Genomic DNA, 15,454 nt, shown 5'->3' with positions numbered 1-15,454 from the left:
AAGTTGGTACCAACAGCTCATTTTTCAGATACCCACAAAGAGCTCTATGAAACATGCACTACGGCTGCTACCTTACCTCAGACAGAGAAAACACACTCTGAGAAGAAATGACCAGTTGGGAACCATCTTCCTCAGAAAGGGACATGGCGATTTAAGAGGAGAAAACCCAAATGGCCGGTCTTCTTCTTCAAACTGAGAACAAGCTGTCTGAGGTGAAAAACTTGATGTCCAACCCCCTTTTGCACACAGAAAGACCGCTGTATGCAAGGTGAAACTGTCGGAGGCACAGCTCACCTTCTTCAACATGCAGACAGTGCTGACAAAAAAAAAATTCTTGATGGTAGATAAGTCTTCTCAAAGAGGAAGATTACCTTCCATAAGTAAAAAAAATGCCCTATGGACAGGCTTCTTGGTCTTCCAGAGAAACTAGGCTCTTCTAGTAGAAAGACAAGAGTGGCTGACCTTCCCCTTCATTAAAGGTAACTCCCTAGGAGAAGACAGATGCCACAGCCAACCCTGTTCTTCTGAGAGACAGTGCGCATGGAGGTATAATTCAGGATGCCCAGCTCAGTTTGCAATCAGAGACACACAGCTCTGTTCCTAGAAGTGCCAGATAGCCAATTCTTCACCTTAGATAAGGAAAATGTACTCTCAGGAGAAATGCCATGTTGCCAGTACTCTACCTCAGAAAGGGAGCCAGCACTTTCTGAGAAGCATCAACTTGCCTCTCTACTTCCTCAGACCAAGAACAAACTGTCTGACAGAATAATGCGATGCCCAGCTTTCTTTTTCTCACCGGGAGACAGCTCTCTCTAAGGTCATACACCAGAGGCTCAGCAGGCCTCCTTCCACAGATAAAGGGTGCAGACAGAAAACAAAATCGTGATGTCTATGTCTTTTTGTTTGTTTGTTTGTTGTCTTTTCTAGGGCCACTTCCCTCGGCATATGCAGGTTCCCAGGCTAGGGGTCCCAATCAGAGCTGCAGCCACCGGCCTACGCCACAGCCACAGCAACGTGGGATCCGAGCCGCGTCTGCAACCTACACCACAGCTCATGGCAACGCCGGATCCTTAACCCACTGAACGAGGCCAGGGATCGAACCCGCAACCTCATGGTTCCTAGTCGGATTCGTTAACCACTGCACCACGACGGGAACTCCCTAGTATGTTTTTTCAATGAACAAGACCCTATTTCATGAGGAAAAATGCCCAGTGGACACCCCCCTGGGTCATCCAGAGTATCTGAGATCTCTGAGGAGAAGGGAGAAGGAGCTATTTCCCCTTTCATCAAAGGTAGCTTTCTAGGAGAATACATGTTCCACAAGCCTCCCTTCTTTTTCAGATAGAGACAGTGCTCTCGGAGCAGAAAGGACGGTATGGACATTCCATCCATTTTTCATTTTTCAGTCAAAGACACACAGCTTTGTGCTGTAAGTGCCTGACAGCCAGTTCTTCACTTCGGACAGTAAAAATGCGCTCTGAGGATAAACGCCAGACTGCCAATACTCTACCTTAGAAAGGCATTCAGTGCTTTAGGAGGAGAAATCCAGTGGCCAACTTTCTTCTTCATATAAAGTGTTGTGCAAGGTGTAAAAGATGTCTGGTACTTTTTTTTAGTGTTAGACAGCTCCCTATAAGTCGAAATGTCAGAGGCTCAAACCTCTTTTTTTTTTTTTTTCCTTTAACAGCTGCACACAAGTTACATGGACGCTCCCAGGCCAGGGATTGAATCCAAACTGGAGCTATGTCACAGCTGCAGCAATGCTGGATCCTTAGCCCACTGTGCTGGGCTACAGACTGAACCAGAGACAAGCCAGATCATAACCCACTGTGCCGCAGTGGGAACTCCTTTCAAACTTCCTTTTTCAGCTCAAAGGCAGCACTGATAGAGCACAAATCCTTGTTTGTCGGAATGCTTTAGCAAACAGGCAGCGCTCTATGATGACAAATAGCCAATGACCAGCCCTCTTGCTCACAGAGGTTCCTGGGGAGAAAGGCAGGAACCTCCCCTCAATCAAAGAGAGCTCTCCAGGAGGGAACAGACTATGCAGCCAGCCCTCTCTCTCATAAAGTGACAGAACTCTATGAAGAGAAATTCAAGATGGACAGCTTACCTTTCTGGTAGTGACACAAAGCTCTATGAAGAGAGGTAAACGATGGCCATTTCCTTACCTCAGACAGAAAGAATGCACTCTGAGGAGGAACACCAGGTGGGCAATCCTCTCTCTCAGAAAGGGAGCCAGGGCTTTATGAGGAGAAATGCCACATCGCCTGTCTTCTTCCCTGGAGTGAGAATAAGCTCTCCGAGAAAATAAACATGATGCCAAGCTCTCTTTTTCACACAAGGAGATACCTGTTGATGAGGTGAAATGCCTGAGTCTCAGCCCACCTCCTTCAACGATAGCTTAGGCTGACAGAAATCAATTCATGATGGTCTGTTGGTTTCATCAAGTTGAAAGACTGCCTTCTATGAAGAGAAATGCCCAGCGACCAGCATTCTGGCTCATCCAGAGAAACAGCTTTCTGAGAAAAAAGTAGGAGGGCAGACCTCCCCTCGGTTAAAGACCGCACTCTAGGAGAAGACTAGAAGAAGGCTCCACAACAAGCCCTCTTCTTCAGACAGAGAGAGTTCTCTGAGTTAAAATTCTGTATGGTCAGCTTAATTTTTCAGTCAGAGAGACACAGCTCTGGGCCGAGAAATACACAGGAGCTGTTTCAGTACCTCATACAGAGAGACCACCCTCTCAGGCAAAATGCCAGATTACCAGCCCTCTACCTCAGAAAGTCAAATGTTGCTTTATGAGGAGAAATCCAATGGCCCATCTTCTTCTCCAGACAGAGGCAAAGTGCTGTGAGAAAAAAATACAGATGTCCAGCTCTATTTTTCATATAGGGAGCAGCTCTCTATGTTGGCAGCTCTCCCTCCTACTTCAAAACATAGACAGGTCTGACAGACCACAATTGTTTGTTGGTCAGTATGCCTTATCAAACAGAAAGGCAGCCCTCCATGAGGAGAAATGTCCAAATGGCCATTCCTCCAGCTCATACAAAGAAACAGAGGTCTATCAGGAGAAATGCAAGAAGCCGGTGTTCTTTCCATCACAGAAACATGTGTGAATAAATGCTGCATGGCCAGCCCTCATTTTAGGAAGAAAAGACAGCACCCTCTGAGGAGAAATGCCAAATGGGTGGTTTTAACCTTATAGGTAGAGAGTTCTCCACAGGGAATCATACCTCATAGCCAGTTTTTTACTTCATACAGAGAGTCAGCATTCTTTGAGGGGAAATATCTGTTCACTGGCCCTCCACCTCAGAGAGAGAGACCGCTCTCTGAGGAGAAACTTTGGGTGATCAGGTTCCACCTCAGAAAGTATGACAGGGTGCTCTGAGGAGAAATATCAGGTGGCCAACACTCCAAGAATAAGAAAGAGAGAGAGAATTCTTCCTGAACAGATTGTGCTGAACACCCAGGCCTTCTTGGCCTATACAGTGACAGGACTCTATGAGGAGAAATGCTGGATAGCCAGCATGCACTCTTTTTCGGAGAGAGAGAGACAGCTGGCTAGGAAGGAAAACGCTGGAGGGTTAGCCCTCCTCCTCCAACTCAGTGACAGGGCTCTATAAGAAAAAGCAGGAGTTCCCTGGAAGCTCAGTAGGTTAAGTATTCAGCACTGTCACTGCTGTGGTGCAAGTTTGATCCCCAGGAATTTTCACATGCTGCGAGTGTTGCCAAAAAAAAAAAAAAAAAGGCGGAAAGTTGGGCCTCCTTTTTTTACTGAGATACAAAACTTTATGAGGAAAGAAGCTGTGTAGCCAGCCCTCCTTCTTAGACAGAGAGACAGCACTGTATGCAAGGGAATGTCAGCTGTCTGATTTAAAAATGCTCAGAAGATCTGAATAGACATTTTCCCAAAGGGACATAGAGACACATGAAAAGACATTCAACATCACTAATTTGCAGAGAAAGGCAAATCAAAACTACACTGATACATTACCTCACATCGCTCAGAATGGCTATTATCAAAAAGATGACAAGTAGCAAATGTTGGTGAGCAGTTTCCATTGTGGCTCAGTAGTAATGAACCCAACTAGGATCCATGAGGACTCGGGTTCGATCCCTGGCCTTGCTCAGTGGGTTAAGGATCTGGCATTGCCATGAGCTATGGTGTAGGTCACAGACGCAGCTCAGATCTGGTGTTGCTGTGGCTGTGGTGGAGGCCAGCAGCTACAGCTCCAATTTGACCCCTGGGAACTTCCATGTGCTACAGGCCTTAAAAAGACCAAAAAAAAAAAATGTTGGTGAGGATGTGGAGAAAAGGGAATCCTGCTGCACTGTTGATGGGTATGTAAACTGATGAAGCCACTATGAAGAGCGTATGGATGTTCCTTGAAAACTAAAAATAGAACTAATATATGATCCAATGATTTCACCCCGGATATACACCCAAGGAAAACAAAAATACTAATCCAAAAAGATATATATATGTACCTCAATGATCATAGCAGCATTATCTACAATAGCCAAGATATGGAAACAACTTCCATATGTTCACCTATGTGTCCATCAACAGATAAATGGATAAAGAAGTAGCATGGGGAAATGGGAAAAAGGCAGTCTTCTCAGCAAGTGGTGCTGGGAAAACTGGACAGCTGCATGTAAGTCAATGAAACTAGAACACACCCTCACATCATGCACAAAAATAAACTCAAAATGGCCTAATGACTTAAACATAAGACATGACACCATAAAACTCCTAGAAGAGAACATGGGCAAACCATTCTCTGACATAAATCATAAAAATATTTTCTTAGGCCAGTCTCCCAAGACAAGAGAAATAAAAATGAAAATAAATGAGACCTAATCAAACTTACAAGCTTTGCACAGCAAAGAAAACCATAAAAAGATGAAAAGACAACTATGGAATGGGATAAAATAGTTGTATATGGTATAACTGACAAAGGCTTAATCTCCAAAATATACAAACACCTCATATAACTCAACAACAACAACAACAACAAATCAAAAAAATGAGCAAAAGACCAAACAGACATTTCTCCAAAGAAGACATACAGATGGCCAGTAGGCACACAAAAAAAAAGCTCAACAGGAGTTCCCATCGTGGCGCAGTGGATAACGAATCCGACTAGGAACCATGAGGTTGTGGCTTCGATCCCTGGCCATGCTCAGTGGGTTAAGGATCCGGTGTTGCCGGGAGCTATGGTGTAGGTTGCAGACATGGCTCGGATCCTGCATTGCTGTAGCTCTGGCGTAGGCTGGCAGCTACAGCTCCGATTCAACCCCTAGCCTGGGAACCTCCATATGCCACGGAGCGGCCCAAGAAATGGAAAAAAGACAAAAAAAAACAGAAACAAAAACAAAACTCAACATCACTAATTATTAGAGAAAAGCAAATAAAAAATACAATGAGGTACCACCTCATGCCAGTCAGAATGGCCATCATTAACAAGTCTACAAATAGCAAATGCAGGTGGAGGTGTGGAGAAAAGCTAGTCCTCCTTCACTGTTGGTGGGAATGTGAACTAGCACAACCACCATGGAAAATAGTATGGAAGTTCCTCAGAAAACTAAATATAGAACTACCATATGATCCAGCAATCCTACTAGGGCACATATCCAGACAAAACTTTCATTCAAAAAGATACATGCACCCTTATGTTCACTACAGCACTATTCACAATAGCCAAGACATGGAAACAACCTAAATGTCCACTGACAGATGAATGGATTAAGAAGAGGTGGTCCTGGAGTTTCCGTCGTGGCGCAGTGGTTAACGAATCCGACTAGGAACCATGAGGTTGCGGGTTCGGTCCCTGCCCTTGCTCAGTGGGTTAACGATCCGGCGTTGCCGTGAGCTGTGGTGTAGGTTGCAGATGCGGCTCGGATCCCACGTTGCTGTGGCTCTGGCGTAGGCCGGAGGCTACAGCTCCAATTCAACCCCTAGCCTGGGAACCTCCATATGCCACGGGAGCAGCCCAAGAAATAGCAACAACAACAACAACAACAACAACAACAAAGCATCGGTCCCTGCCCTTGCTCAGTGGGTTGACGATCCGGCGTTGCCGTGAGCTGTGGTGTAGGTTGCAGATGCGGCTCGGATCCCACGTTGCTGTGGCTCTGGCGTAGGCTGGTGGCTACAGCTCCAATTCAACCCCTAGCCTGGGAACCTCCATATGCCACGGGAGCAGCCCAAGAAATAGCAACAACAACAACAACAACAACAACAAAGCATCGGTCCCTGCCGTTGCTCAGTGGGTTAACGATCCGGCGTTGCCATGAGCTGTGGTGTAGGTTGCAGACGCGGCTCGGATCCCGCGTTGCTGTGGCTCTGGCGTAGGCCGGTGGCTACAGCTCCGATTCAACCCCTAGCCTGGGAACCTCCATATGCCGCGGGAGCGGCCCAAGAAATAGCAACAACAACAACAACAACAACAACAAAGACAAAAGACAAAAAAAAAAGAAGAAGAAGAGGTGGTCCATATGTACAATGGAATACTACTCAGCCATAAAAAAGAATGAAATAATGCCATTTGCAGCCACATGTATGCAACTAGAGATTCTCACACTAAGTGAAGTCAGTCACAAAGGGAAAGACAAATAGCAAATGAAATCATTTATATGTGGAATCTAAAGCATGGCACAAATGAACCTATCTACAGCACTGAAACAGACTCACAAACATGGAGAACAGACTTGTCTCCATGGTGGGGCAGGGGTGGGTGGGTGGTGGGATGACTGGGAATTTGGGGTTAATAGATGCAAACTATTACATTTATATTGCATAGGCAATGAGGTCCTTCTGTATAGCACAGGGAACTGTGTCCAGTCTCTTGGGATAGACCATGATGGAAGATAATATAAGAAAGGGAATACATACATATGTATGACTGGGTCACTTTGTTGTACAACAGAAATTGGCACATTGTAAATCAACTGTAATCTTTAAAAAGTAGTATATATACAAAGGAATTATTACTTGGCCATCATGAGAATGAAATTTTGCCGTTTTCAACAACATAGCTGGACCTGCAGGGTATTAATGCTTAGTGAAATAAGTCAGAGAAAAACAAATATTGTATATTTTCACTTACATGTGGAATCTAAAAAATAAAGCAAATGAATGAACGAAACAAAAAGAAGACAACTTGTAGATACAGAGAACAAACTAGTGGTTATCAATAGGAAGACGCAAGGGGGAAGGAACAAAATAGAAGTAGAGGATTAAGGAGCAGTGAACGAATCTAACTAGCATCCATGAGAACGCAAGTTCGATCCCTGGCCTCGCTCAGTAGGTTAAGGGTCCAGCATCGCCATGAGCTGTGTGTAGTTCTCAGATGCGGCTGGGATCTGGCATTGCTATGGCAGTGGTGTAGGCCGGCAGCTACAGATCCGATTCAACTCCTGGCCTGGGAACCCCCATATGCCATGGGCACAGCTCTAAAAAGACAAAAAAGAAAAAAAAAACGAAGTAGGGGTTTAAGAGGTGTAAATTACTATCTATAAAATAAGCTACAAGGATATACTGCACAGCACAAGGAATACAGCCAATATTTTATAATAACTTTATATGGAATATAATCGACAAAAATATCAAATCACTATATAGTACACCTAAAACTAATAAAATATTGTAAATCAATTACATTTCAATAAAATAAAATAGTCAAACTCACAGAAGCAGAGAGAGAATGGTGGTTGCCGGAGGGTGGGACGAGGGCTGGTGAATGAGGTGCTGTTTGTCAAAAGGTACAAAGTTTCAGTTACGCAGAAAGAATAACTCCCGGAGGCCTAGTGTACAGTACAGGAATACCGTTAACACTGCTGTATTGTATTTTTTTTTTTTTTGTCTTTTTGCCATTTTCTTAGGCTGCTCCTGCAGCATGTGGAGTTCCCAAGCCAGGGGTCGAATAGGAGCTGTAGCCACCGGCCTACACCACAGCCACAGCAATACCAGATCCGAGTCCCATCTGCGACCTACACCACAGCTCACGGCAACGCCGGATCCTTAACCCACTGAGCATGGCCAGGGATCGAAGCCGCAGCCTCATGGTTCCTAGTCGGATTCGTTAACCACTGAGCCATGATGGAATCTCCCCTGTGTTGCATATTTGAAATTTGCTAAGAGTGGCTCTTCGGTATTATCACCAAGAAGGAGAAGGAGAGAAAGAAGAAGGAAGAGGTGGAAGAGCAGTGAGAGGAGGAAGAGAAAAGGGAAAAAGGGAAGGAGGAAATGGTTCCTGTGTGGGGTCACAAATATGTTAATTAGCTTGATTGAGGTGATCATTTCACAACATATACATATATTAAAACATCAAGTTGTATACCTTAAATAGATACGATTTTTTTTTTTTTTTGGTCTTTTCCAGGGCCGCACGCACGGCATATGGAGGTTCCAAGGCTAGGGGCCAAATCAGAGCTGTAGCCACCGGCCTACGCCAGAGCCACAGCCACGCAGGATCCAAGCCGCATCTGCAACCTACACCACAGCTCACGACAACGCTGGATCTTTAACCCACTGAGTGAGGTCAGGGATTGAACCCACAACCTCATGCTTCCTAGTCGGTGTTAACCCCTGAGCCACGACAGGAACTCCTCATTTGTCTTTAATAAACAGGGTTCTGCAGTTGCTACCTGCTGGAAGCTGTGCAGTTCCCAATGAGTCTTTAATTGCTTTTTATTTGTGGCAGCCACAGGCCCCAATCCCCTGGATGTAGGTGATTGGACTAGGTTATCACCTGACCTTCTGAGGTCAATCTATTTCTCCCTCATGGGACGCTGCAGAGAACTAAATTCTGGCCTGGGGCTGACTCTTTAATGAGAATGATGGGGACCTGTGTGCTATGAAAAGGTTTTTACCGGAGAAAATGAGAAAGCTGGTCATCAGACTGGGTCTGATAACAAGAGACACCCCATAGTGGTGTGGAGAGAGACCACAGAGTAGCCTGAATAAAAAGAATTATTAACCATAACAGGGGGCTGGAGTAATGAGGAATTGGCTGCTGGGTAGTGAAGAGAACACGGAAGAACAGAGGAAGAGCAGAAGTAAGGAGGAGCCACCACCCCTGGGGCTGAGATCTGGTGCCTGAAGAAAAGGCTCCCCTCAGGACTGAGACCTGGATGCTATTGGCCTTGAGTCACTCCAAGGAAAAAGCAAAGGAAACGCCATGGTTCCATGGCAGCGGAACTTGCGGGAAACCTACCCTCTTATTTTCAGGCAACTGTTTCAATGCTAGAAACCACCAGGCACTGGGGGCAGCAGGGTTTTAGAGGAGGCCATGGAGGAGACAGGACCACCGGCTGACCAGAGAGCTGAACCTGGCAAATCAGAGGCTTCTCACCCTCCTGTCTTTGGAACATGCACCCCACCTGCCTTTCCCGCACTGGAAGCTGCCTCAAGTCCACAGCTTTGGGAGAGTAACATATAGCGGAGGCCGTCTGGACACACACGTCTGACTCCACTTTAAACCTCTATATGTGGTTTTAAGATTCTGGCAGGCGGCGGTGGAGATCTACTTGGCCCCCCGGCAGCCCAAGATAAACCTCCTAAGTTCCCTTGCTTATTAAACCCGCACCTACCAGTCTGGAGTGGTTTGCCTCTTTCTTCCATATCTCCTTCCTCTCCATGTACAAGGGGGCCAGTTTCACGGGAAACTCCTGAGGGAGGAACCAGCAGGTGCAAGAGGTTGGCTGGGACAGCGGCCGCTGGCCGCTGCGCGCTGTCAAGCGCAACAGGCTCCAGGCACTAGAAAAGCTGTGTGTCCCACAGCCATCCGGTGCCAGGATTGCTGCCAGCAAAGCCCGGAGCCAGACTTGGAGCCGACGCATGCGCCTGTGCTCCAAGTGTTTGTTTGCTTGGCGCTGTCGAGTCTGCGCTTGAGAACCAGAAAAACTCCTTTCCTCCTGCAATGCTTCTCTTGCACCCTCTACTGACAAAACTGAACATCGCACCAGCTGGAAAAAATTTCAAGGACCCAGATCCATTTCTTTGTCTAAGCATTGAAGGGAAAACGGTGCTGAGATGAGTCCAGCTGGTCTTCAGGGAGAGCATAAAGCTAAACAAAAATCCATCACATATCCATATGGAGACTGACAACCCAATAGAAAGACACAGACACAGAGAAGCACAGAGAAACAGAAAGCAGAAAGCGGAGATGAGAAATAGTCAAGGGGCCTGATGACGTTTGCTGTCCTTCTGGTGGCCCCGCTGTATCCCTGTCCTTTGGTTGTTGTCTTTTTTTTTCTCATGTTATTTTATTTTTTTAATTGAAGTGTAGCTGACTTATAACACTTTTTTAGTTTCAGCTATACAGCAAAGTGACTCAGTTATCTTTTCAGATTATTTTCCATCAGATATTGAATATAGGTCACTGTTCTATACAGTGAATTCTGTTGCTTATCAATTTTTTGTATAGATTTTTGCTCTTTTTAACAAATGCTTCCTTTTTTGTCAGTTTAAACTAGTTTGTGCCGGCTTCAAGGTCTGCAATAAAAGACATCCTAATCAACATGGGCTAGCATGAAGTAGTCAGTGAATTAAAATCTTAGATCATAATTTTATCATTGCTGAGTCCTTATAATAGATTACAGTAGTCTGCGTCTGCTGGAACTTTATCCTTTCTAGTTTTTGGAAATGCTCTTCCTTAGTAGAAACTTCTGTAATTAAAAAAGTTAAAATTCTTTCCATTACATCCACTATTACGCAAAGTGGCATAGCTGGATTTCATCTGGGCTTTGTTGTCCATTTTACCTGGACTTTTCCTCAGATCCCTTATTCGCGATAAGTTCTTGGGAAAAAACCTACCAATTGAAATGTTAGAGCAAGGTTATAAAGACTTCCTCATTAGTCTTATCTTTTTTAAAAAAAATATTTTAATATAATGTCTTAAACGTGATTAGTACAATCCATCCAAGCCAATCATTTGAGCACGTTTTCTATGATCTTTCTCATAAAGTGTCTGCATTTTTCCATAACAGAGTCTCACTTACGTCTGTCTAGTCATTCATTTCTATGCTTTCATGTGGAGTGATTTATGCGGCAACTCATTTCTGCTAGTTCTTTTATATGGACTGTTTTGTGTTATTATTCCCCTCGGAGAAGTCAATTCATCAACCACGTCCTTTTGTTTACCTACTGTAGTTACGAGATTACTTTGCCTCTAACATCGTGAGTGACAGGGAACATGTCACCCAGGGGTGTCATCTTCCGCCCTTTCCAGCAGCTGTTTTGTTACAAGGTTGCCAGTGGGTTTCAAAATCTCATGGCACATCTCTCATCTGATAATTTGTTTGGGTTTGAAGAAAGAAGCCCTAGTTGTATTTTCATTTTAATTTAATTTTCAATTCTCAGGATCCGATTTTTTCTTCTTTTCACCAAATCCTTTCTCTCTGCTTCATGTGTGACTTCATTTTATTTCTTAGTGCTTCTTATTATAGGATGCCCTGATCATTCATGCATCCATAATGATGTTTGCATGAGCCATAGCAGTGACCCACTGAATCCACATTTCAAATTGAGAACTGTTGGAGTCATTGGAGCCAGCCACGGAGCCACCAGAGGCTTGCGGAGAGGCACCGTTTCATTAGAACCAGCAATAAAACCAATGCCTCACTCATTCCCCAGGCAGTGTAAGAGGGGGATTAGCTCCAAGAAAGAGAAAGAGCCTTTGGCTTGTCCTTCTCTATTCCTATAAGACTGGGGGTCCTCCAAACACATCCACTAATGACCCAAGATGTGGTGATTGCCTTAACATTGCTCGCCAAGGCCACCTGTCACTGCTAGGATCTGGAAAAGGAGAAGGTAGATGAAGAAGAGAAAGAGTGTTGGGACCTTGGTTAGGTATCCAGGGTGAGGGAAGAGCCATTTGACTGGCAATCAAGGATGAAGCTGGGGTGGGAGGTTTGGAGTGGGGAAGATTCTTGATAGCCAGTTCGCTAAAACTCGTCTGGGCAATCTCAAATATGGCACAAATGAACCTGTCTACAAAACAGAAACAGACTCACAGACGTAGAGAACAGACTTGTGGTTGCCAAGGGAGGGGAGGGAGGGAATGGGATGGATGAGGAGTTTGCGGTTGGGAGATGCAGAGTATTCCATTTAGAATGGATAGGCAGTGAAGTCCTACTGTACAGCACAGGGAACTATATCCAATCTCTTGGACAGAGCGTGATAGAAGATAGCATGAGAGAAAGAATGTGTGTGTGTGTGTGTGTGTGTGTGTGTGTGTGTGTGTGTGTGTGTGTGTTGTGTGTATCAATAACTGGGTCACTACGCCATAGAGCAGAAATTGACACAACACTGTAAATCAACTATACTCTAATAAAAATTAAATTAAATTAAAAAAAAAAACTAGGATGGGCTGGCCAAAACAAGCCAAGAATGATTCCTAGTTGAAGAGGGCTCAGAGGAGCCTGACTAAAGTTCGGTCAAGTTTGAGAGTTCTGGCCACACCCCCAAGCAAAGACACTGAACCCACTTGGCAAGCCTGACCCAGAGGGATGGTAGGGAGGCTCTGGATTGAATGTGCATTGAAGTTTGAAACAAACAGGACTGATTCTGAACTGAACTGAGATTTCGGTAACTGTCAGTTATTAAAACAAAGTTCAGGAATTGAACTGCAATATCACTATTGGAGCCAGCTACCCAGAGAGCACAGAAGAATGCATCCAAGAACCACTGGTATCATTGCTAGACAGAGCAGGTCCTCGAAGAATGAGATTGAAGGAAAATCTAAGCATGACCTGAGCAGGATTCTCAGGACAGCCCTTCCCCACGTGGCAGGCGGGATAAAATCCCCTGAGATGTCCAGGGACTGCTGCCAGCTGCTGGATGCTGCAGTGCACAACTAGGGTTCCAGAACCATGAGTCTCTAACCTGGAGGAGTGCCCCATCTAGTGGCGGAAACACCTAAACACAGGATGGAAGGTGAGCATGCAGTGCCCTGGGACAGACAGGACGAAGGAAGGTCTGGAGTGACGGTAACCGGCCCAGCTAAATGACATCCATACCTCCTACAACACTTCCCACGCAGACAGGAAACGGTCTGCTGCCACAAAGGCCCTTGGAATCAGCGATCTCCCAGCTTTAGCCCAGCAAGGAGCCAAACCATGAGGTGCAGACAAGCATGGAGTGCCCGTATGAAAGAATACTTTGCTTACAGCCAGGCAGGCTCCACAGGTAGACTGTAAATCTCTGAGAAATAGGAAGCCTAACGCCATGGGCTCTGAGGAGGCATCACATAGTGTGGGTATGATGACAGCGGCCGCAGATGCTGCAGACAGTTCCAGGACAGAGGCTTCAAGCTGGGCAGAGAAACCAGAGGGCTGGATGCACTTTATCAGGTATATCCCCGTGCATCTAGAACTCCACAGTCTGAAACTTTATATTGAGATCGGCACATCCATGTAAATCTGCATCTATATTTTTTTCAAGTTGAATTTCTTTCTTTCTTTCTTTCTTTTTTACTTTGACTTTTTAGGGCCACATTCGCAGCATATGGAGGTTCCCAGGCTAGGGGCCGAATTGTAGCTGTAGCTGGTGGCCTACACCACAGCCACAGCAATGCAGGATCCAAGCCCCATCTGCAACCTATACCACAGTTCACGGCAAGGCTGGATCCTTAACCCACTGAGCAAGGCTGGGGATTGAACCTGCGTCCTCAGGGATACTTGTCAGATTAGTTAACCACTGAGCCACGACGGGTACTCCTCAAGTTGAAGTTTGATAGGTCCTTTCAATGAAATGGGAAAAATAAGAACACACTTTAATGGGTTGTTTGATTGAATAAATGAGATAATACAGTCAGTTCTGTTGTAATACTTACTTTGAAAGTGGGAATTTGGTCCAATGCAAATCGGCTTGTGAGGGGAAATTTTGAGCATAATGCAAAATGCACATTTGATTATGCAGCTCTTGCATGAGGAGTACTAGGTGCACACAAAAAACCACACCCAGATGAATCAAGCTGCAAAGGAACACACAAAACACACATGCACATACCTCAAACATCTGCCAGCTGCCTCGGCGCCCCATGTGTATTATGAGCCACACCCATCCGTCTTGGTAGGACTGTCTATTCAATTTCAGAAAACCTCTCGTTCTCCTTTTTCACAATAACCCACAACCTTCCAACACCCACTTCCACAATCAAACTCCAAGTCTGTTTCAAAGTAAAATACTGCATTTATTGTAGTGTTTACAGATGTCTTAACCACGTAATGCATATAAAACCATGCTACAATGTTCACCAAGTTCCTCTCCATTTATTTCTGTTTGCCACTAAGTTCTTAAGCGTTGTGTGCCCAGCCTTATTTTGTCCCCTAAGCCCTGTGGTTGCACAATTTTGCAGAGTGGTGATTTTTTTAGAAATTAGTATGTAATGCTGTAGAAGAACGGACTGTATGTAGACTGCTCATGGTAGTCTTTAATAAATGCCAGTGGTTATTATTATTATGGCGATAACAATTATTATTGAAACTCGGAGGCTTGAATAACACTCGGCCTTTTTTCGCAAAGCTCTTTCCCAATTATGAATTCACTTTTTTCCTCATGCTTTGCATGTGGATTACTTTTCCTATTATTACCTAAAAGAAAATCCAAATCCCGGTAAGCCATTTGCCCAAGATCACATAACCAAGACCTAGAAAGTAAGGGCTGTGCCTGGCTTTCAAATTTCTTAAGAGAAATACAGATGACTTCTAAATCTACATCCAAATTTTGTAAACCAAAATGTGCATAAGAGTGTGGGCGTTCGGGAGTCACAGAGGGATAGGAGAGCGAGCATTCCATCATGAAAGAATCCTTGAAGAGGTGAATGGGAATGTGGAAAGAAAGTGGGCAGAGAGGAAAAAATTGCAGGATAGAGACGATTCAGTGAATAGCAGCGGATCTCAAACTCACATGTCTACAAAGGCCAAGCAAATAACAGAAAGGAGTGAAATGCTCCAGGTGTAAACACTTAGGAAGGTAGGGCCCACGGTACACTCAGGTCCCACCAAAGGGGTGGCCTCTAGGGAGCTCTAACCAAGAGAGCCACGCCTAAGGAGTGATCCAGCATCTGATTTTTTTTTTTTTTTTTTGGTCTTTTTGCCATTTCTTGGGCCGCTCCCGGGGCATATGGAGGTTCCCAGGCTAAGGGTCTAATCGAAGCTGTAGCTGCCAGCCTATGCCAGAGCCACAGCAACACGAGACGCGAGCCGCGTCTGCGACCTACACCACAGCTCACAGCAATGTCGGATTCTTAATCCACTGAGCAAGGCCAAGGACCGAACCCGCAACCTTATGGTTCCTAGTTGGATTCGTTAACCACTGAGCCACGACGGGAACTCCCCCGCATCTGATTTTTAAGAGAAGCAGAAATTTCAGATTCCATGGGAAATTCCTAGGTTTAAAAAAAAAAAAATAGTTTAATTGCTGTCAAGTTTCTAAACATCGGCCACA

This window comes from Phacochoerus africanus, chromosome 14, assembly GCF_016906955.1.
Source record: "Phacochoerus africanus isolate WHEZ1 chromosome 14, ROS_Pafr_v1, whole genome shotgun sequence".
Taxonomy (NCBI): Eukaryota; Metazoa; Chordata; class Mammalia; order Artiodactyla; family Suidae; genus Phacochoerus; species Phacochoerus africanus.
Note: the sequence above shows the minus strand (reverse complement) of the source record.